The sequence below is a fragment of the Falco punctatus genome, assembly GCF_963210335.1.
Source record: "Falco punctatus genome assembly, chromosome: 1".
Taxonomy (NCBI): Eukaryota; Metazoa; Chordata; class Aves; order Falconiformes; family Falconidae; genus Falco; species Falco punctatus.
In genome coordinates, this window is record NC_137580.1 from 106,263,210 (window position 1) to 106,286,556 (window position 23,347).

Consider the following 23,347-nt stretch of genomic DNA (forward strand, 5'->3'; position numbering starts at 1 on the left):
CTGGTGCAGGAGAGGAGCGTAGGGTTTTGTTGCTGCTGGGCAGGCTTTGCAGCAGAGCGTGCAGGGACAGCACCATGCATGCCTGTGAATTACTTCCAGTGCTCACCAGCATGGACATAAACCCAAGATCTTCTAAACCCAAAATGCTGTAAGAAAAGCTACAGTGAGAGTGGTTCTGATCAAGTAGCAAACTATAAAACTCTCAACAAGGAATTGGTGTGCGGGGAAGCTGAGATGGGTCGATGATAGCTGACTCTGTTAGTCAGCTATCTTACTGCTCTCACTCCTGAGGCCATCTGGTTTTATGGAGCCTTCTCTGCACTTGGCATTGGCCTCCCTGGACTCAGCAGGAGCAGAAAAGCTGCTCAAATGTTTATTAAAAAAAAAATTATGTTCTTGGAAGACTCACTGAAATCTTAGATGCTTTTCTGTTTGGTCCTGTCTGATGATTTACTGTCTTCAAAACACTTCTACAAGGGACTGGATGCCATCCACCCTAGCCCTGGGGGATTCTGGCAGAGGTTGTGCGTTGCCATTGCGATCAGCAGTTAGCAGAATTAGCAGAATTCTGGGCTCCAGGTCACAAAAGACCAGGCTGTGACCTCGTGCAGCACAGTGTGAATGCAATGTGCCTTCATCTCTGTTGAGATGTTGTGCATGACCAGAATGGGAATGATCTGAGGACCATAGATATTGCACGACCTCCCATCACCTGACTGGAGATGTCACTGTCCTCTAAGACATGGGAGTTACAGCTCCCTTGGAGACCACTTGTCTCACCAGCTGTTGGAGGACACCCATGCTGTGGTCACAGGCTTGATGTCACCCTGCTCACACCAAAGTTGTGATAGCCGCTGTCAGCATGTGTCCCAGTTCCCTCTATCACATGGCCAGGCATGCAATCATTGCCCATCTGTATTCTGGTGACATGATACACCTGCTACACATGGCTGTGGGATGCTGCAAATGTGGGATTTGGGGAATTTTCAGGAACTCTCTCGGTTTTTAAGTCCGTCCTCCTGAGCTTGTCCTGTGTATAGCTCTCTAGTGAGCAAAGACCTCTATGATGACTTCACATGCTGTGGTAATGCTGCTACCAGGCTGAGCAAAAAAAATCTGGTACCTCATGTCATATCAGAGCTACATAACTCCAGGCTTGCTGAAGGTATAGCAGAGCCTGGTACACTTCTGTAGGGCTCAGGGCTTCCTGTCCTAAAACATTTTTTGTGGCTGTTAAACAGCTTGCTGCATTAAAACCCATGAATGAATGGGAAGTCATTCTTGCAAAGAAATAGGTTGCAGGATTTTTGGCACTCTGGGAATTGGGAGTAACACTGCTTTGTAAATTAGATCTATTAAATACTTAGTAATATCAAAATTTCATGTGGTACTTTTCTTCAAAGAAGTCTGAGGTGGCTCTGTTCATCAAGCAGTTTTCCTCTAGGCTGACCTGGTGTTTCAGAATCACCTGGGAGGTCATATTTGATCCCAAGTTAATTCCTAATGAGATTTCCTACTTCCCCAAGGCTTTCCACTGATATATATGAAAAGACAGACCAGACCAAGCCTTTTATCCAGACATTTCTCAGCTTTGAAGAAGTTTCTGCAATACCAAGCATTGCCAATTACATGTCTTTCTCTTAACAGGTCAGAACTGAGTAGTTCTGGTCCTTGGGAATCGTGAGCCTGGATCTGAGCAAGGTGGTTCATTCCTGCAGTGGGTGATCCACACTGTTGCATGTATTTTATTGAAGAAGAAGCTGGAGTGGTCCCACTGAGTTTTGGCTTTGTGCAACACTCAGAGGGTGGTGATTGCAGACCTCCAGCTGTAGCTAAGAGAAGCTCCGCGGAATACCCAGGTAACAGCATGAAACAGTAACCTCGCAATCAGCACGTCCTTATAATAAATGAGCCAATGACCCTCTGAATGTGAGGGCCAATGGCATTTGCTGGTTTTATCAGTTCATCCCAGAGTTGCTTAAGGCTGCCTTTAACTGCTGATCTTGTGCGGTACAGCACACAAATCACTAGCCCCTGTAAAACACAGCTACCGCGGGGCAGAGCTCGAGGAGGTATTTAGCAATGCACAACGGATTCATGAAGTGGGCGGCCCAGATACTGGACTGCTGGAGATTCAGTTGCAAAATCTCTCCAGACTGGAGGTGGGCTAGTGGAGAGAGAAACCCTCCCACCTGGAGCTTACCTCTCACATGGGGAGCCCACACATCTAACCCACCAAAGCCCCACAGCTGATGGAGCCCTCCTCTTGCAGCCACATCATTTCATAAGGTGCTTTTATTCCTCTGCATGCATCCGTCTTGTTTATTCCTGCCGTGGATTGATACAACAGGTCATACATTTGGAAGAGGCTGCCAAAGATAATATACATCCTGTCATAGTAACAAGATCATCAGAAGGAAAACTGAAGAGATAATAAACCAGCAGGAAAGCTGAAGAGTGAGAAACAAAAGAGGAACAGAGAAGAAGTGACAATGTTATCTTTGTTTAATGCTCCTCTGAGTCACCATTAGTTATTTAAGATATTCATCTGCTAGCTCCCAGCCCTGTCAAATTAAGAGATCCAAGGGGTGGGGTTTTTGTGGTTTTTTTTTCATTGCCAAACAAGTTGCTGTGGTCCGAAGGGAGAGGAGACTTCCATGAATGATGGATGCATTTTATTGCAGCTCACTTCAGAGGCTAGAAGGAAGCAGTTTGCCACCACACAGGGCTGCATGGTAACACATGGGCTTTCTTCTGGGTATGAATGTTCCTGTGGTGGTTGGTCCACAGAAGCCATAATGCGAGGACAGTAAGGATAAGGAGGACATTATGGATAAGGAGGTCAGCAGCACCAGCCCATTCCCACAGCTGGAAACCAGATGCTATATGGACAAGGCATGAGGCTGGGAGCAGCGCAGGACAACTGTGCTTTGGAGAGAGGTTCTCAAATGGGGGAAAGTATCTCCAAATCAGTTGCTGCAGTTGTCCAAGGAGAATGAGTGTAGGTTCATTACAGGGCAACCACAGGCATCCAGGAGAGATGATGCTGTGGGAACTGAGTGGGCAATCAAGATGTTTTCATAGCGTCAAACCCAACCCCTGGCCCCTCCAGACACCTGTACCAGGCGACACCTCTGAGTCATCATTTCTGCCATCTCACTTCTCCTTCACTCCCAAAGACAGATCTCCAAGTCAAGTGGAGAGACCCAGGAGCCATCTGTCCTGCTGCCAGGCGAGGCTGCTGTGTGCGGGACCACGTGTGCACCCACATGTGCTTGTGTCTTTGGGGAAGCGCCTCTTCCCTCTGCCTTTTGCTCTTCTCAATTAACCCAGGATCCAAGAGAGTAGCAAGAACATTAATATAACATATGGGCTCAAAATAGTCAAGACAGCCTTTCCCCGAGGGCTTTGCAGAGAGAAAGGAGGCACCTGGCAGGGAGAAGTGGTGAAGAAGGAAGGAAAGAAAGGAAACGTGACTGGCTGCAGGCTGCCCAGCTTCCCTTGATTCATGTCTAGGGCAGGGGAGAGGGCAAAAAGGGTAATAGGGGTAAAATATATTAAAACAAAATAGAGGTAAAAAGGGGATGGAGAGCACAGGCTGGATGACTTGCCCCCTTGCAGTGGGGCAGCTCTGCAGAGCATGTTGGCCAGGGCCTGGAGCAGTATCTCCCTCCCAAGTTCCCCCAGGAAACCAGAGGCCTGCAAACTGTCGAGGCGTGGGATTAAATAAATTAATGATCTGAGGAAGGTGGATAGGAATTGTTGTCTTGCTGGTAAAAAAAAAAGACAACAAACCACAAGATCTAAGGATTTATGGCAGGGGTCAAAGGCTCACAGTCCCTTCTGGATCCAGGCTGAAATCTCCATGGGGTCCCTCATCCCTGAGTGGGTGCACATTTATTGCCAGCAGGAAGGAGCAGGACAGAAATTATCGCAACCAAATAATTAGCAGCACAGCAGCCAGAAGGGCTGCATAGACAGATAATGTTGCAAAACTGTTAAACAGCAGATTTTAGCATTGTCAGGGGTTTTCTACTGAATCTGAAAAGAGCAAGGGAAGATCTGAGGCATCGGATGGGGGAACTGTCCATATAGCTTAGTTGTCAGTGACTGATTCAGACCCCGTGTAACTCCTTTTGCACACTACGCCTGCTATATAATCTGCTGTATGAAACCATTTTGGCATAAACCAATTCCAGCAGAAGCTTGCCTACCCTCTTCTTCAAAACCTCTGATAATGGAGGCTAAAACCCATCCTGGTCTGCACAGCAGCCTGCGCCAGCATTGCTCTGAGCAGGTTTTCTTGTGCTGACTTGTGCAAATCCCCATGGACCCCAAGCACAAGACATGCCACCAAGTAACAGAGCCACCAAGTGGCACCTCTTTCCAGGGTGGAGGAAGAGATGGGAGAACTGAGCTGTCCCTCCTATGGAGAGGGTTTTATTGATGATGGGAGAGACCCTGTGACTTGTCCCTGGTGTGGGCTCGATGCGGTGCCAGGCAGCTGTCCTTGCCCACTTGGTTGATGGGGTTAACGGGGTCTGCCTGCATGGATGCTGATATGCACCATGGCCACCTGCACGCTGGAGCTGGCCCCAGCACCCCCAGCCCATTTCACACATGCTATCAAACATCTGCTCGGCCGTAATGACTCTCCGTCACTGCCGACCAGGGCCGTATTCGAGGCGGTGACCTCGGGCTGGAAAGCACCGGAGCCCATCGCCAATCTGCCGGACCAGCTGTCGGCCACGTTAGCAAGCCGCCGTGGGCAGAGCAGGGCTGGCCAAAGCCTTCCTCCCACCGCACACGAGGCTCAAACCGAGGGCTGGCGCGCCGGGAGCAACGCGGGCTCTTGTGGCTGCAAACACCATCAATATGAGCTGACAGCTGCCAGGAGGGGCTTCGGGAAAGGTATTAGAGACCTCAGTGCTCTGGCCTGGCAAAGCCCCAGCCTCCTGTACGGTGAAAAGAACCAAACAAATATTGTGATGTCCTCTGCTTTTATTTTATGTGGTTATTTTATTTTGTGTGTTTATTTTCAAGGGGATTACCAATAAATTTAATTTCAATACGGTTAATCCCCATATATATTTACTGAGGACAATTAGCTGGCATTTATATTAAATATACACAATAGAGAGTTGAATATACAGTTTATATAGTATAATTAGATATATATACACATATAAATAGATGCATAACTCTGTCTGCAATGTGAATTGGTGAGGAAGGACCAGGGTAATGTGCCGTGACAATATTTATCTCATGCCATATTTATACTCTGATAGCTGGAGAAGTACAGCGGGGCTCTACAGGAGCGGTTCTGGGAGGAGCCGCAAGCAGAGCGGGTGCTGTGAGGGAGACAGACAGATGGGTGCAGTGCCAGGGTGATTCCAAAGGAAACAAAAGGGGGTTTGGGACCTGGGGAGGAAGCAGCAGGGGAAGACTTGAGCAGAGTAGAGGACCCAGACCTGAGGGAAGGAGCTGCTAACCCAGGGCAGAGACTCAGGAGCTGTCCCAGAACAAAGGGCACACAGGTGCTTTGGGGGCTTTTCTCCACTTTGCTTACAGTATTTCTGTGCATTTTGCTGTAGTGGGTATATTCTAAAAGTCCTGCGTGTGAGCAGTGTAGCTGACACAATGTGGAAGAAACCTCCTGTTGCTAGGCTGGTGCCAGGGCATTGCTTTACCACAGCATCAACCCCATACAGTGAGCAGGAGAAGCCAGTTCCCTTCGGCACCAGGACAGGGCTGCCCAAGCCCCAGTCTGGGTCCAGGTGTGGGAGCAGATGTTGGAGGGAAAGTCGATCTCTGAAACGTGAAGGCTGCCAACCTTCCTTGGCTTTTTCTCCAATATTTGTACCTGGGGTGAAACTCTTCCTCGTTCCAGCTGGAGTCTCCCTGGTTGGGAGACAGTGGTGGGGAACTGGCTGGATGCTTTCCCATTCCAGCTTGGCAGCTGCGCTCTGCTTGGAGGATCCACCAGCCTTCCCAGAGCAGAGAGGGTGAGGGAGACCTGGCAGGCCATGGTCCTGCAGCACTTGGCTTCTCTGGAAGCACAGGACAGCAGCTGAGAAGGGCAGCTGGGTTAGGGGACTGGGCAGATTTTCCTTTATTTCCCACATCTTAAGAAGTCCCATGTGAGCTGAAGTCAGCCGTCATCTCTAGACCTCATGCCACCGGGAACAGAAAGGACTTTGGAGGTGGTTGGAGACACAGATTTTTATACCCAGGGAAGTCTGATCCCTGTGGAAAATTTTACGCTCTTACCCTAGCATCAGGACCAGGTACAAGTGTTTGACCAACGTGCCTCTTCCAAAAAGGCCATCAGTTATCTGGATGTAGCAAAGCCTTGCACTTGCAAACTTGCAAAAGCACGTAAGATTTGATAAACATGCAAATTAGTAGTTTATCACGAACAGTAATAAAAACTAACACTGCCATTTTCCCTGTTCAACCTATCCAGCGGTCATTCCCACTCCTGGTGGAACTGAACATCGGAGCAACGGGAGCTGCTCATGTGCATGCCTTCAATTCCATCATCCCAAACGGCTGTGAGAACAGCCTCCCTCTTTCTGCATCCAAAAGATGTGGACCATCCTCAGGCAGACCATCCCAGAGCTCAGTGCATGGCTGAGTCAGTCCCAAGTCTAAACCCTTGTTTGCTTTAAAAAAAAGTCAATTTACTTCTTTGTACGCCTTCCACCTGTTTCTATTTGGCTGCCACCAGCCTGTTTTTTAATCACACACAGCTTTCACTCTGGATTTCACAGGCAGTGTTAAAATCCTGCCTGCAGCTAAATGTGGTGTGAAGCTGTGCTGCCTTTGGAAGACTCTCAAAGTCCTCGATGTCCCTTCTTAGCTATGGGCTTCTCCAGCCTTGGCCCAAAATCAAAGGACTGGCTGAACTCTGGGAGTATGTTGCCTCTCGCCTCCCCTCAGCTCTGTCCTGCTCCTCCAGGGCAAAGTAAGCCAGACAACGGCGTAATTAAACCTTCTCCTCACTTAAAGTACTGTTCAGGGAATTTGATTCCCAACCACTATTTATGGCTATTGATTTCTGCACTTCTTATTACCGTGGTAAGTGACCTGTAACCAGAGCGGCAACTGGTGGGTTTATCAATCTCTTTCAGATAATTAGTAACACAGGAAGTTGGAGAAGGAAATAAATGGTACAGTTGAGAAAAGTTTGCTTACCACCCAACGACGGCTACCAGAGACAGCAGAAGAGGCAATAAAGACCTGGAGGAGCTGGCCTTGGATGCTGCTTCTGGTGCTTGGTCAGGAGTTGGACAGTGGAGAGGACAATACCTGTCCTGGACTCTTGTCCCATTGGGGCCAGATGCCAACTCCTGCCTTAGGTGGTGCACCCACCCTCTGATGAAAAGCCCTGTGCATGGGGGCGCAGCCCAGGGATGGAAGGGTTAGATGAGTGGATCATGCACCAGCATCTGCATGACCATCAGTGGAGCCAAAATGCAATAAAGCCCTTTCAGACAGATCCCCATGCATTATTCCTTGGAGATGAAACCAGTCCCATCCCCCGTGGCCTGCCAAGGCAAGGGCTTCTTGGTATGCTCAAAATCAGAGCCAAAGGGTTAATTATCTTTTTGGCCTCTTTCCTATTGAAATGTTGCCTGCAATTAACTCCTACCAGAGGAGCCAGACAAATCACGGCTCTTGTTCAGACCCCCGGAGGATCGACCTGCAGAGCAGGACTGGGTGCAGGGATTGCCTGGGATCAGCTGAAGGGCTGCCGATGAGTGAGTGCCTGGTGGTAGTTGCATTGATCTCACACTATTTGTCGTTAGATTGCTGTAAGCAAACTCGGCAATCTGAAGATAATTAAATGAACCAGTCCTGCCAGAATAAACCCAGAGCTTTTATTTGCAAGATGGGAGCAGCAGGTTATCTGCAGGTGTGTTTAAAGCCCTTGTGATGCTCCTGCACTTTTCTGCACTGGGCATTGCCCCTAATCATTAGAGCTGGGGACAAAGGGATTTTAAGGGGGCAGAGGGTGGCTGGAAACTGGGAGTTAAAAATGAGAATTAAGCCCCCGTCTCCTCAAGGCTGGGACAGGGCCTTACCCCCAAATAATCACTTTGCTGCTCCTAGCTGACCTTTTCCCCATGCAAACAGCTTTTCAGTGGAAGGCTAATTCATTCTCACAGCTAAAAATGATCATTGCAGTGAGAAAGTGTTCTGGGCGTGAATCCTTTTTGCAGCAAATAGCAGCATTAACAGGTTCATTTTCTCCCAGCAATGCTATCAAAATCTCTTTAAGCTGTTTCCAGAGCATACCACAGATGCACTAAACCAAGCCTGCAAAATGGGTGGGAGATGTGATTGTAGTCAGACCTCCCGCCTCAGCCTCCAAGACACAACTCAACCCTTGCCAAGCAACATCCATGCCTGACGGCTGTAAGAGTCTGTGTTCCCTCCTGAGGTGCCCCAGGAGCATGTCCTAGAGATGGCTTCACTTCTAAGAAAATGCACAGGAAATTTCTGCTTTTTCACAGATGGACATGCAGAACTGCTGGAGAATGGAGTCATATCTTCCTGCCCCATCTGGCTTCAGTTTCTGTGATTTCTGGACATCATTGTTTGTCTGCATTCAGTTGCCACCTACTGCTAATTTGTGTGACTTGTCCCACGTGCCCCCAGGCAGACCAGCCTTTGGCTGCTCTTTCTAAACCCTATGCCCAACTGCGGTATCTCCAAGCACTGGGTGGAGGCCAGGTGTAAGCCTTTATCTCCTGCAGTTTTCCCAGAAACTGAAGGAATAAGTAGTTAAAGCCCTGAAATCATCAGGTGGATCATTGCAAAAACTGGGAAAAGAAACATGAGCTGTTGATCCTCTGCTTTATCCATCAAGCAAAGCACGGCTCTCTGCCGCAGTTACAGGTACGGGTGCTGTAATGCAGGCTTGCAGGTGTAGTGCTCCAGCTCAGGTACGTACCTAGGAGCCCTGTTATAGACTTGATTTGGGGCAAATTCCAGCTGCTTGTTAGACAACTTTTCCAAAGGCGGCATTTTCCCAGGGACTCGGTGACACTTGTGCAATGCCAAGGTCTAACCCCAGCTCTTGATGATCACAGAAAGGTTTGGGTTGGAAGGGATCTTTACAGGCCATCCAGTCCAACCCCCCTGCAGCGAGCAGGGACATCTCCAGCTAGATCAGGCTGCTCAGAGCCCCATCCAGCCTGGCCTTGAATGTTTCCAGGGATGGGGCATCGCCCACCTCTCTGGGCAACCTGTGCCAGTGTTTCACCACCCTCATTGTAAAAAATGTCTTTCTTAATCTAGTCTGAATCTACCCTCTTTTAGTTTAAAACCATTACCCCTTGTAATGGCATATTACATTACATTACAGGATGGTATATTAGAGGTTTCTTGCGGCGCTGGAAGAAGCGTGGAGATGCAGGTCTGATGCAGTCAGGTTTTGAAGCAAGAGGGAACTGAGTGAGGACTGAGCAGCATTTCACTCAAAGCAGACGCAGCCACGAGGCTGTGGATTCACAAAGCCCAGGGATGTGCTGAATGCAGCAGCTGGCTCTGAGCAAACGCTATCCAAAGGTCATCAGCGATGCTCCCTTTGCAAAAAAGCCCACACACCTTCCCCATGACAACCTGTTACATGCTCCAAAGGAAAACAAAATTGCTCTTTTTATTATTATTTACGTTAAGACTGAATTGCCTCTCGCATTCGGCAAAGCTGCTGCTTCTGCCTTGTAAATCCAAATCATGACCTTTTGGGGCGATGTGAGTCAATCCCTCTGAGGGCTGAACTGATCATTTTTATTGACCCTGTGGTGCTCTGCCAGTGTATGCTGCGGAGAGCCGGTTGAGTTTCCTCGGCAGTGCTGGGCAGGAATGGGGAAAATGGGAAAATGGAAACGGGGAAAATGGAAACACTGGGACCAGATAACACTCCTCGTGCTCCAATTCCCTATCACAGTGATGCAAACCTGGAATAACATGGCAGGGAAGCAGAAGCTGCAGTTTGGTGACCATGGGGAAAAAGAGTAAAAGAAGGTGGAGATCCCATCTCTGGAAAGGGATAGCACTCAGAAGATCTTCCAGGGAGCCCTGGAAATGATCGTGTTTTGCCATGGCTATGCTTTCCTTCATCCATCTCATCCCTTCTACACTTCTTAGGACCTGGCTCCTTTGCCCTGCTTCCCTCTGAAAGGCAAATAAAATGTCCCCAGGCTGGTCTTGCTAAGCTCTCTGTTCACTTGATAAACTGCTCAGCCTCCTTCCTTCCTCAGAAGCGGCTGAGTATCGGTGCCCAGCAAGGTCCCAGCAGGACTGCATGCCAGCCCCATGGCCAGAAATGTGTGAGCCGCCAGCTGGGGCAGGCGCACCAGGTTGATCAAGGTGGGTGCCAAGAGCCCGGCGAGTCCCCGGGCTGCAGCAGCGGGCAGGGAGAGAGCTGGAACTCCCAGGACATTGAGGATAACTCAAAATGGCCACAGAAAGGCAGGATCTGAGCCAGAATTACGGCACAAAGACTTTGAAGAGGCATTTAATAGAGATGTCACTCTATTTTCACCTGACCAGAAAAGCAGCTCCCAGGCAGAGAACAGGAGCTCAAGCACCAACCTTGTGCTGCTTCGTGGCCAGTGCCCGAACCCATATGGTGCTGAATGTGTCCCCTAGGGCTGAGGGGACATTTAATTGCCCCTGATCTTAGGGGACCATGCCAAGGAAGGGGGTAAACTAGAGACCCAGCTCTTATTCCTGGATCTGTCACACGCCCCCTCAACTACCTTGGACAAACTGCTCACGCTCCCTTAGCAGCAAAATAGCATTAACATGACTGTCCTACTTTGCAGTGATGTTTTGAAGACAAATTTGTGTTTCCCTGGGGAGAGGGACTAGAGTAAAACCTGTTCACCAACCAAAACAGGATTTAGCCACCTGGTTTGTAAATGGCATGCTAAGGAGCCTGAAACTGCTGTCCCCTGGGAGAAGCTTGCGGTTTTTGCCTCCTTTTTTTCCCATGGAGGAAAAATTATCCAGATTAATTCACGGATATAAAATCAAAAGATCTTTGGTAACCTCTTCGACTATTAAAGTAAAATAACGATAATAATGAGCACTGCAGTTTCACTCATCTCAGAAGATAAAAAAAAAAAAAAAGTCAGGCCAATTTCTTTTTGCTTGCCAGCAGATAAGAGCCTGACCCAGATTGGCAGGGCTCAGCTTCCTCCACAGCTTTGATTTTCGTGGGGGAGGCTTAGTTCTGGCTGTCAGACCCCAAACCCTGAGGTTGGAAACCACAAGCTGAGCTGCCAGTCACTTGCACGTCCTGGTGGGCTGGTGGGGTGGAAGGGGTGGAGGACTTTCGGTGAGGTTTTCGATGGGGAGCACCACACTTTGCTCTCCTGCTTTTGATGCAGCTGAATTTTTCTGCTAATCTGCCCATCAGGCTCACAATGAGAGCTGCTGGTTTCTGAACACACAATCTGGCAATTTATTCAGGTGACTAAATAAAAGGAAGGGGAAAAAAAAATCCTGCTCCAAGTTGTGAGCGCTGAGCCCTTGGGAATCACAGCCCGAAGTATAGAGAAATAGCAAATAAATGCTGTGGAGAGGACGATGTTTGTGCTGTCCCTCCTGCAGACATAATGCCTTTATATTAATTATATTTAGAAATAATTTCTGCGAAGCCTTATAGTTTAGTATTATAAAAAGTTTCTTTTGTCACTTTTTTCCCCTTTTTTTTTTGCACCACTGTGAAATGGCAAGTTAGATGGAATAGGCTAAGATAATGCGATCTGATTGAATAATGAATAAAGATTAATGAATTTTTGCTAACGTAAATGATTGCATGGTAATTGCTTTAATAATATAAAATTATTTTCTGCTACAAACTATGATTAATGATACCAACCGAGCATTTGAATTGTGTGCCTTGTTTTTTGTAAGTTCAGTGATTAAATAACTAATACAATAGTTTACTCTTAATTTTTCTATAGGCAGCGATCATTGGCTAATTGATTTGGACACAAAGGTTGAGTGAACCTACGATTTTATGTATCAAAACTCTTAGTCACTTCTTGACTCCTCACCAACAAAATTAGAAGGAGCAATAGCTTCTTTTCCACATCATGAACTTGTTCATTAGTTGTATTTTAAAGGTAGTGAGTTGTTGGTGCAATGTGTAATGGTCCGCGCAGAGCCCAGGACCACATGCTGGGAGCAGAGTGGGGATCTGATATTAGGGCGAGATGGAGAGAGACTGAGCAGTGTTCTGCCTCAAAGCCTGAGGGCCAAGGAGGGAAAGAAGAAAAAGATTCCACCACCCCACCACCCCATTTTCAGGGGGAGACACCTCCATTTTGTAGATGTTTCATGCTTATGAGACCTTCTGGGGCCAGGGGACCTCCCCAGTTTGCACCCTACTTTTGGCAACCGTTCTGACACCTCTGAACTATTTGTCTCTTTGGCGACAGAGATGAATAAGCCATGGCCTGCCCCCCCTTTGCAGGATGTTAATGAAGCGTTTAATCATTTGGTGTTTCTTTTGCTTTGGCTTCTTTTTATTTTAGTTTGCAGGAATCAGAGAAACACTCGAGCGTGGAAAAAGGAGGCTATTGAACGTCTGTATCTGTTATTTGCCCCCATGATGGGGAATTAATTGCCTTTTGATTAATGAGCCCTTCAGAGCTTTGCCTGAGCTAGGACTGAAGGAAAGCAGGAGAGAGAAGGGGGGAGAAAATCAGCTGCTCTGCTCTAACCTTGGTGTTTTCTGGGATGCTAAGAAGGGGTTAAAGAGCCAAAAGCCAGTGGTGCTGTGGGGTGGTGTCGATGGTGGGAAAGCAGGGGGGGAAATCGTAGTCTTGGCATGTCAGAGGGGAGAGAGAGAGAAATTCAAGCAGCAGTTTAATTTTATGAGTGCTTTCACGCCCCTTGAATGGAGAAGGGGAGAATTATTTAATTAAAAATATATTTACTTTTAATGCAACCATCAATATTTCCATCCATGCTGATTGTTAAGAGGGTTTGTGTGTTTGCATGTTTAAACACTTCTAGGCTTTACCTCTCACTTACTCCTTCTCCATCAGCAGCCGCTCGTGCACACTCGCACTGATCCCTGTGCACACTCACCCATGCCCCCGTGCACACTCATCTAACCCCCCTGCACACTCATCCGGCCCCCATGCACACTCATCTGACCCCCTTGCCTTCCCAGGTTTGGGGCTTGGCAGCTTTTGGTGATTCCCCAAAAGGGGAACATTAGCTGTCTCCCACCCTCCAGACCTAGCTCTGACAGCTCTGGATTTCAGCCCCCCCATGTCCTTCCCATGTGCACAGCCTTTCTTTTGGAGGTACCAACCAACACCGGGGCCCCCACCGCACCCCAAACTCCGGCCCTGCTGTGCTCATGGGCTGGTTGCGATGTCTGCAGCAGGAGGGGGCTGTGGGGCCGGCTGGGTGCCAAGGGAAGGCGCTTCAGGTGCAGAGGCTGGGCGAGCAGGTAGGCACGAGCATCCCCTGAACACAGGAGCTGGGAGCTGCCTCTGCTGCTGTTTCCTAGATAATTTAGTCAATTGAAAATGGCAGGATTCAGGGATTTTGGCAACAACATGCGAAGAGTTCTACAGTAAAGCTCCAGCAGCCCTTCTGATTTGTATTCCTTCCCAGTGTCAAAACGCTTCCCAGTTACCCATTTGCCTTTCTTGTTCCTACACTACACGGATGGATTTAAAGGATTTCTTCACAATAGCCTTTAAATCTCCTTGCCGGGTGCTGCTGAATGGCGGCACAGTTTGATGTGGCTCTGCTGTCTGGGTACTCCCCGCATTGCTTTGCAGCTGACCACACGAGGATGGCGGCTTTGTGTGAAATACGGCCGGAGGAAGGTGTGTTTGGGAAACAAAAAGTTTGGCTTTTAAGGGAAACAAATAGCCTTTGTCAGTTTGACCTTGAAGCTCAGCCACCACACCACTAGAAATGGCAATGCTTGCTCGGTTATCATCTTTCTCTCTCTCCAAGGTAGCTCTGGTCTCCCAAGACCGGCAGCAACATTCCTTATTTCTAAGGCTTGGACTGTATTGATTTGATTGATTTATTTTATTGTTTATTTGTTGTTTTTGTAATATTTGCGAGGCCACCAGGAACAAGCCCTACTTTCCGCAAGGCTGAGTAGGTTGGTCTGACCATTTTCAGCCCCGTCTTTCCTTTTTCATGGTTGTGGCAACCTGGGACGAGGCTCTGGGTGGAATTCCAAGCTATGGCACGGGGTCCTGCAGCACCCATGCAGGCGATGCCAGCAGGCTCTGAGCTCCCATCCCCGCCGGTGCTGCAAAACCAAAGGCAAAGCAGCAGCTCTGCCTCTTTTTATTTATGCAGCTCACAGCTTCATTTCCGCTCTCATATTTCAAGTGGAAAATTTGGTGAAAACAAAAAATTAGCAGGACATTCTTAGTAGAGTAGAAACAAGCAGTACAATCTATTAGCAACAGCCTTTTTTGTGCATGCACAGTTATTGCTTGGCGTATGTTTACAGCAGAGTTGCTAAAGGATAGAGCCGTCACTGAGATCTGAGAGACTGTGAATCTTCCTTCTCCTGGCAGGTTTCTGGTCGCAGCCTGTCGGAGTGGCCCCATCACTCCATGTCTCCCTGAAGGAGAAGGCTGCTCTGGAGCCCGTATCCTCCAGTGAGACACAAATGCAATTTGCTGATTTTTCTGAAAATGCTGTTGAAAGGATATTAATCCCTGGCTCCACATGAAAGATCAAAAGAGCCAGGGAGGCAGTGTCAGGCACGGAATGGAAATCGTGTTCTGCAGAAAGAAGAAAGAGAATTGGAAACTTCCTGGCGGAAATACCGTGTATTTAAACCAAACCCAGTGGCAGCCAAAGTTGCCTTTGCTGGACCCAAACCACTGAACAGAAACGAGGACAGAAAGCCCCAGAGGGCTTCTGTATTTCACTCCCCTGTCTGGAGAAGGCTCATTCTGAGCCATTTCTAAGACAACGCTGCAGTCAAACCTTTGCCTTTTATTGCCACAGTCTGTTCCACTTCTCATCAAATACAGCCCTGGATCTTTATCTGCCAAGCTGCTGCCCAGCCCATTGTAGCCCATCTGGTGTTTGTGTGAGCGACTCAACATCGAGCTGTGTGCTGGTCCTCCCTGAATTTCATCAGCTTTATAGGATATCTCAGGCCCTTTCTCCAATTTCCCATCACTGGGTCTCAAGTCTGGTCTGAATTTGGTTTCGTGTCCTCCAAAGTGCTGGTAGCCTTTCCTGGGGTGAGCCCTCTGCAGATCTAATAAACATCTCCCCTCTTCCATCATCCAGGAGGTTAATTGAAATATCGAATTGTACCAGATCAAGAGAGGCCCCTGTTAGGTGCATCCCTCTTTTCTGACAGGGAACCATTGATAATCTCTCTCTAGGTACAGCCAAATTGCAATACGGAGCAGTTTCCCAGTGTGCTGATGAGAATGTCATGGGAGACAGCTTGAAAAGTCTTGCTGAAGTAAAGACAGATGACATCTCCTGCATCTTTGCCCAGAACCAGCCCTGCCACCCTGTCACTGGAGGAAATTAGATTGGTTTGACCCAATTTGGTCTTTACAAATTCACGTTGGCTGTTATTCATTTTCCTGTGCTCCTCCAGGTGCTCGTGCAGACTTTGTTTGCTCTCAGTATGCTTCTGAAAATTTGAGGTAAACTCATTTGCCTCCCTCCCCTTTCAAAAAGGCAGGTGTTGCAGCTGCCCTTTTCTACATTTTTGCATCATCATCTTCTCAAATATCACTGTGTTGGCTCCAAACTTGCATTCAGTGGTTCTTGATGTGCCCAGGGATGGAGCTAGCACAGCACAGCCGATTCAAAAACGCCTGCCTTAGCTAAGTAAGCTCAAAACTTTTCTGTCCCTTCCGAGCCTGATATCTTACTCCTCAGTGTTAATTATGTCAGACACCAACTCACAGTTGATCTGTTTAGTAAAGACTGAACTGAAAGAGACTTTAGCCTTCTCAGCATTGTCTGTTGATAGCTTTCCCTCTTCAGCCACTCTGACATTTTCAAATAGGATTTTAATTTTTTTTTAAATTCAAAGTGACTTTTTCTGCTGTTTTAAAATGTAAATCAATTTCTTTAAAAAAATAGAATCATTTTAATAACAAGGCTGCAAAGGTTGAAAAATAATGCTTTGAAATAGCTGAAGCAAAACGTTTCTTGCCACTAGAGATCAATTCTCTTTGGAATAATTATTGATGGTGGGGCCAGAAATTGGGGTTTTTTGTCCCTATTTAAGAAAGGTAAAAGACTCAACCCCCAGATTGTCATCATTTTGTTTTTCAGTAATCAGAAACACCATGCTCGCCCTGCCACGTGTTGGCTCAACCAGAGCATTCAGTATTGCTGCAGCTATTTCCCTGTAAGATTCCTCTGGGCCAGAAAACTCTGGATTCTCACGCAACTCCATCTGTATCAATAGCAATTGGTGCCACCAGCCTGAATCCACAACAGGGAAAATTGGACGAGTATTGAGCAGAAATGTGTCTTGTCCCACGCACAGCATCTGAAAGCTAGTTTTAAATGCAAATAGGATGGGGAAGACTATGGAAATTCGATAGCAAGTGTTCTTTAAGTTTCTTTCCATACAGCACGGATCATTAGGCAGAGCTTTAGCTGCCCAGAGACCTCTGGCATGAAACAGAAATATGAAATCAGATCTTTCAGCTTCACTCAAGTCGAAGCCAGTGCCATCCTGGGTGACGCTGTGTGAACTTACTCACCTGTTTCAGCTCCGTCTTGGAAAAGGGTGATATTTTTTATCCCCTGATCCCATCAGAATATCATTCCAGGAGCCCATCCCTCTGGTTAAAACCTTCTCCTGACTTCCAGTGTGAATTGATTTGTGGCCTAGCTCCTCTTATGCAAACATTGTCCTTTAACTTAAGTAGCTCTTCTTTCCTTGTGTCTGGGTGATGGATTGAGCAAGATCGTGTTTGCCATTTCAGCTGTCTCCCACAACAGCTGCTGCTTCAAGTGAGAGAAGGATGGCGGTTATCTGTACAAACAGCTTTCTCTAAAAAGTGATTGTTTCCAAAAAGCAGTGATCAACTTTCTAAGATCAACACTTAAGCACTTTTAGTTTTTCATTAGAGAAATGAGTCGGGGGGTTCAAGTGCAAAGAAAATGACAACTTTTCTTCAAAAGTCAAAGTTTCCATTTTTTTCCCTTTAGCTTTGGCTGACAAGCCACATGAACTAGAAAAAAAGAGTTGTTTCATAGGAGAAATCTCCAGGCTGTGCAGCCTACTTGGGATGGAAACCTGAGACTCAGGGTCCTGAGGTCAATTCCTGCATCTACTACTGGTTGGCAAGGGATGACTTTGAGCAAGTCCTTTGCTCCCTGCCTACGTTTCCCCACCTGTAACGCAGGAAAAGGGAATTCACCCAGTTCAAGGGAAAAGGGGCTAAAAGAGATTGTGGGGTTGTTTGAACAGCCATCAGAAAGCCAGAGAGGTGGGAATGACAGCCACAAGAAATCCTGCGCAGAGGAGAGGGACAGAGATGGAGCAGAAAAGCCCCAGCGCTGTTTGGGGCAGGGGAGGGCGCAGGGACCATGGAACAGGGAACGTGGCTGTCCAGTCCCGTAACTGGCCACCGTTTTGCTGGACTCCAGTTTCACTGCAGTGATTGTTGGGGCAGGTGAATGTGGAGCGTTGCACTGGCAGACACAACGGCGAAGGCTGATGTTCACGAGTGGCTGCTGCTGTTCTCCCAACAGCTCTGCTTTACGTGCGGAAAGGGCACAGCACCGTTTCAGAGGTGACCCGTGCCCCACTGTTATGTCGTGCCAGGGAGGGGGAAAAGCAGGGGAAGGATGTGCTTCGCCTCAATAACTGTGGCACAGCCGTTTCCCAAGAGCATCCAGAGAGCAAAGTCTCTGTGTTGTGGAGGGTACTTAAATCACTAATTAAAGCTGTTACCCTCTGGATGACACTAGTACGGCCTCTTCTGAGCCTGCTCGGAGGCTAGGGAGGGGTGGAAGAGATAGATCATCATCTTGTTTTTCTGTCTCGCGCCTTTCCCTTCGCTTTTTTCCATCATCCGTGCTGCCTGGGATTCGCTCCTTTATCCTTACACATCTTGCCTAACTCCCATGGTTTAAAATTAATATAATATTGATCGGAAGGGTTTGGAGGGATTGCAGGTCATTTGCATTCTCCCGTCCCTCTTCATTTCTTCGCCCAAGCCCATCCGGGTGAAGTTTGGCAGCTGGAGGGAAGGTCTGGTTGCTATAGCTACCAGCACTGCCTTCCTCCTGGCGAGGAGGAGGAGACCACAGGCCTTCAGAGCAAAGCTGTTTCACACAAACTTCTGCCTTTGAAACTCAGCCAGGGGCTCTGGGTCACCCTTGGGGCACCCTTCTCCTCAGTCCTCCCCTCCAGCAGCAACGTGATGCCAGCGAGGAGGAACCACCACCTGCTCCCCACAGGCCAGGAGAACCTGGCTGCAAAGCTGGGGACGGGCAGCATCTCCAAAAAAATCCTGTTTCTCCCACCTCAGGCCAGGAACCTAATTCAGAAGCCATTTCTGTCCTCCTGGAGAACATATTTACCTTGCTGGGGAAGGGCGTGGGGGGTAGTTCATAGGTACCTAGAGCCCTTCGGGACCCCGTACCTTCCTCGGGCTGGCAGGTAAGATCTGGCTTTCTGGGGTGGCCAGGGATGCCGGGGGGGGGTGGTGGGGTGAGGTGGGGGTGTGTGCGGGTTGTGCAATCTCTCAGATGGCATTCAACACTCAAAATGTGGGGACTGATCCCTTTTTTTTTTTTTTTTTTTTGGCTTTTCCTGTTGCATCCCCCAAGTCAGTACAAAGGACTGAGCATTGCACTAACCCCCCCACACCCCAGAACCTGGGGCTTCATCTCCCTTTAGGCTGTGGAGGGTATGGGGCCCATGAGGAGGAACAGACCAAATAGGTCTTGTATAACACGGACGCCCTTTGTTTCCAGGTTACTCTGGGTTGTCTGTAATTACGTCTAGGGATGCATGCCATGATAATTGTTGATTATTTGCAGCTCCTGTGGGACTGCTTCCTTGTGAAAGAAAGGCAAAGAGCCTGCACGTAGCATAGACGAGAAATTCAGATCAGCAGCATATCTCTGGAATGAGCTCAAGAACTGAATAAATACGTGAATAAATTAAATAAATAAAAGGTGTGGGGGAATGAGTGAGATGGCCTTGCCGTGTCAAGATAACTGTACCTTGTCCCCCTGCTCTGCAAACTCTGTTGAGCAGATTTATTAGTTTTAATTAACAGGAGGGGGTGGGGGGGTGGGGGGGAAGGAGCTGGGAATACATCCAAATTCCAACTCACAAAATCACTGCTCCTTCCTCAAGATTGAGAGAGAAAGATGGTGAATGACCAGAATAATAATCAGGAAAGAGATCTGGGTGCCAAGAAAGCCATTTCTCCGCCCAGCCCAGCCTTTGTGCTGGCTCCTAGGATGAGGAGGAACTTGTTCACAGCTGAATGGGAAGTCCTGGTAGGGTCAGAGTTTAGGGCTGGAGCCTGTGTAAGGTTTGGAGTGGGGCAGATGAAAGCTCCTATCAAAACTTCTCCTTCAGTAGAAAACTGGAGCTGGGTTTAAGCTTACGTCTGCGTGTGAAGTACTGTTTTTCATTGAAAATGTGATTTATTTTTTTCATGATAAGTCCTCCTCCCCAAGAATGAGTGGCTTGGGGTCAGCCAGCTGCTGGTCTACCCTCAGTGGGCAGGGTAGTACCCTGGCAGTGATGCCATGCACGTGCACCCCTTCTCTGGACCAGGCTCCTTTGTGAAGTGCCAGCATCTAGGGCATGACAAGGGGAGACCGTAGTGAAGTAGTGACATTGTGGCATTTCAGAACACCGATATTTCCCTTTTTCCATTCTCCAGCCCTGGTTTGCAGGCAAACCCAAGAGCTTGGGAAGGCTTGGGAGACTGTGGTGGAGGCACAGCCTGGCTGAGAGCTCCGTATTCCTGCTGGAGGCACTGCACGTGGCCAGCTCTCCAGGGACCGACCGATGTACCCACGGGGAGGATCTAGGTGCACAACATCCTGCTCTCTTGCAGAAATTAGTGTTGCTGGCAGCTCCTCTGCCCCTTGCCACCACATCCTCAAGACATCGTGGCCAGCCCCCATCACAGGGACATGTCCCCATGCTGCCCTGGGCACTGGGGGATGTGATTTTTCTGCCAAAATAGAACACCCATAGGGTGCGCTCATAGATGCTAGTAGAAAGGTGTTTAACTGCGGTGTTGCTTAGTTCCAGTAGCAGAAAAGAGTTAAAAAAATAATAAAAAGTCCACTTTCAGTCCAGAAAACATTGACAATTCAAACCATCCAAAAGAAAACGGTGCTTTCTTTTATTTATTAGGGTTTTTTTTTCCTGTTGGCATCAAGTCGACATTTCCTGCCAAGGATTTGATGGGGATGAAATACATTTTCTCCCTGTCAAAATGGTCTGTAAGGGAGCCCTGGTCTGTAAGCCTCTCCCTCCCTCCTGCACAGTGCAGCACAGGGCAGAGCCCCCTGAGCAACTGCTCGCTCCAGGACCAGCAAGAGTGCAGCCTCATTAGCACAGCATGTCTATCAGCTCATTAGCCTTGATGAGTAACTAAAAGCTAACCTACCCTTGGTCATCTGCAGATAGTGTTGTTTCATTGCATAGTAGGTCCTGATTCAGGGAACTTGCCTCTTGCCTGGTGTAGAAATTACCTTTACAGCCTCTGCATCGTCATCTTGTTCCTCTGGCAGGGCTGAACCCCCTCATGTGTCCCTGTGAAGGTCCTGAGATCTGCAGGAACTGGAAGACAGCTGCAAAGCATAGACTGGGAAGGAAAACGGGATTTGGTTTTTCTCCCATGTTGAAGTCGTTCCCTTTCAAGTTTTCTTTCAGCCCATTAGGAGCCATTTCAGAAGAAAAGCTGGAAAGAATGGACTTGGATCTGGCTGCCAGCATGTCCAGGGTTCAGAAGTACTTGGACCACAGATTGTGCCTTGGTCCCATCTCTGCCCTTTACAAATGTTCATTAAAGGAGTTTCACAAGAAAACACAGCATCGCTCTCCAGGAAACAGCAGCTAGAACATTTTATCTTTGACTTCCACAACTTCAACAAGTCCCTTGGGGAAGAGCACAAGCAAGTTTTATTAAAAATAAAAAACCCTCATGGACAGGACTAACACTTTGTCTTCCGGATTTAACAGGAGCTGCTGCAGATAGCAAAGACACTTCAGAAAGACTGTCGGGGCAGAGAGGGACATAAATAAACAGTCCCAGTAACAGCTGGAGCGAACCAGCACAGTGATGAATGCGCAGGGGCCCTAAGGCCACAGCCAGGTTTGATCCATCTTGTGACCAAAATGCTGGGAACGGCAAGAGTTCCTGGGGAAAACACAGCCTGACGTAGCACCACTGTGAAAACCAGTCCCGCAGAGCTGGCCCTGGGATGAAGATAGATCACTTGATTTAACCTCATTTCATTCAGTTTTTGAAGCTGCCTTGGCAGAGGACACACGTGGCAAGCTACCATGGGAAAAGTTGTCCCAGGGGTGACCCTACAGACCTGGCTGGCAGAGCACTTTAGATGGGGCAGGAGAAAAGGGGTGCTTCTCCTTAGAGTACACCCAAGTGCATTGTTTGACTTGCAGGCCAGAAAGGTGCAAACTCCAACTGATGGTCACTCGTCAGCTGGGAAATTTTAAGGGCTTTTGTGCATTTGAGATTCTTTTGTGTGGAGTAAGAGTCAAACGCCTGCTACCTATCACCTTTTCTTCAGTTAGAAAACCAAATAAAACTGAACCTGGACTGCGATTTTTGAGAGGTTTGTCACAAACCAATTATGTCCGAGATCTCATCCCATCTGTGCTTGAAATCTGCCCAGGTATGCCAGAGTTTGAGGGTTGAAAGGTGGCAAATAGAGAAGGTGTGATTTTACAGTCTCATTTCCCCAGGGAAGCAGTCCAACAGGGGTCACTGGAAGAGGTCAAATCTTAGGTGTGATGGCCTATGTTCAGATTACTTCATCAGCGGCCCATTTCAAACATTTCCATAGATGTTGCTGGCAGAAAATGGGTCTTTTTTTAAAAACTGAACTATGTTGTTTTTTTCCCACTTGAGAAATGTTGACACTGTGTTAAAAAAAAAACAACAAAACCACACAAAAAAAACCAACCAAAAAACCCCAAATACAGGCCAACAACAAATGTTGAACAAATAGAGACATTTTCACTTTGGAGTGAAAAATCAAAATAGATCTGTTGAAAACAGAAATAATTTAATACCAACAGCACCGCTTGCAACTTACGCTCACATCGATTGCTAATTACACAGCCAGACCACTGGCAAAATGCTTGACAGGTAGCTTTGGACCAAACCTCAAACGAGCAGCTAAACCACTTGCTCCTTCCACGTGTGGCATCTAGGTCTGTTTCATTGCTGCACGAAATGGTTGCTGTGGTGCCTTCAGGAGTATGCCAGATTTTCTGGACACCAAATTTACCCTGCATTTCAGAGCAGTGATTTATTGACCGCATTAGAGGACAATCTTCAGAGTCAAGGAGGTTCCAGCACTGAACCTGATGTTCATGTTGCTTGTCTCCATCGTCTGGCTCTGAAAGTCACGGTGGCCCCACAGCAGTGCTGTGACAGTGACCGGAGAGGATGCACGTGCTTGTGGGTGTTACTGTATCTGTCATGATACATACTGGCTTAGGAGGAGCAAGACTCCTGCTTCCAGGTTTGGAGTCAGCCCGACCTGGCCAGCTCAGTGCCATGAGGCTCTTCCCCTCCATTTTTTCCGTGTTGGTGCATTTTGGCAGGCGGAGTTCTGGGGGGAGCAGGCGAAGGATGGAAATCCCCACTTCTCTGAGAGCGCTGGTGCGGCAGGGTCTCACCGGCCTCAAAGCCTCAGTACTGGGAAGGTACCCAGTGCACTGAGTGAGTGGGGAGAGAGCTGAATTGTTTACACATAAACATCCTGGCATGAAGCCACCTCCACAACGGAAAGGGGGGAAAAAAATCAAAAGAGAAAGAACATGAAAAATTAATAGGGTTTTAGACTATTAAATTTTCCAGGGCTTGTTGGATTGTGGCTTTCAATCCTCAATCAATCACATTTCAATTGGACTGATTAATTTTCCAAAATACCTCTTTGGCTGGCTAGGACGTGTGCCCCACTCCAGTCCCTGGTGAGCAAAGCCAAGCCCTGGGCTGGTGGTGGGGTGCCCGTGCTGGGGACTGGACAAGTGGATGCTGCCCGCTTTTTGCTCCAGGATGGGGATATGTCCCGAGATGCATTACCGCTGCTGCGGCCGGCTCTGCCC

General features: G+C 48.0%; 1 protein-coding gene across 24 annotated transcripts in view; it reads left to right on the forward strand.

Annotated features, from left to right (window-relative positions):
- Positions 1–23,347, forward strand: part of LOC308054870 (uncharacterized protein) — a 294,524-nt gene that overhangs the window by 193,941 nt on the left and 77,236 nt on the right. For 18 of the 24 annotated variants that reach the window (XR_013924261.1, XR_013924262.1, XR_013924268.1 and 15 more), the window contains one exon: positions 1,648–21,836. The exons of 1 other annotated variant lie outside the window; for it this stretch is intronic. The gene's annotated coding sequence lies outside the window, so the exon portion shown is untranslated. Of the gene's footprint in view, positions 1–1,647; positions 21,837–23,347 lie in introns of those variants that run through there. 5 more of the 24 variants (XR_013924273.1, XR_013924274.1, XR_013924275.1 and 2 more) reach the window with 5 other exon arrangements.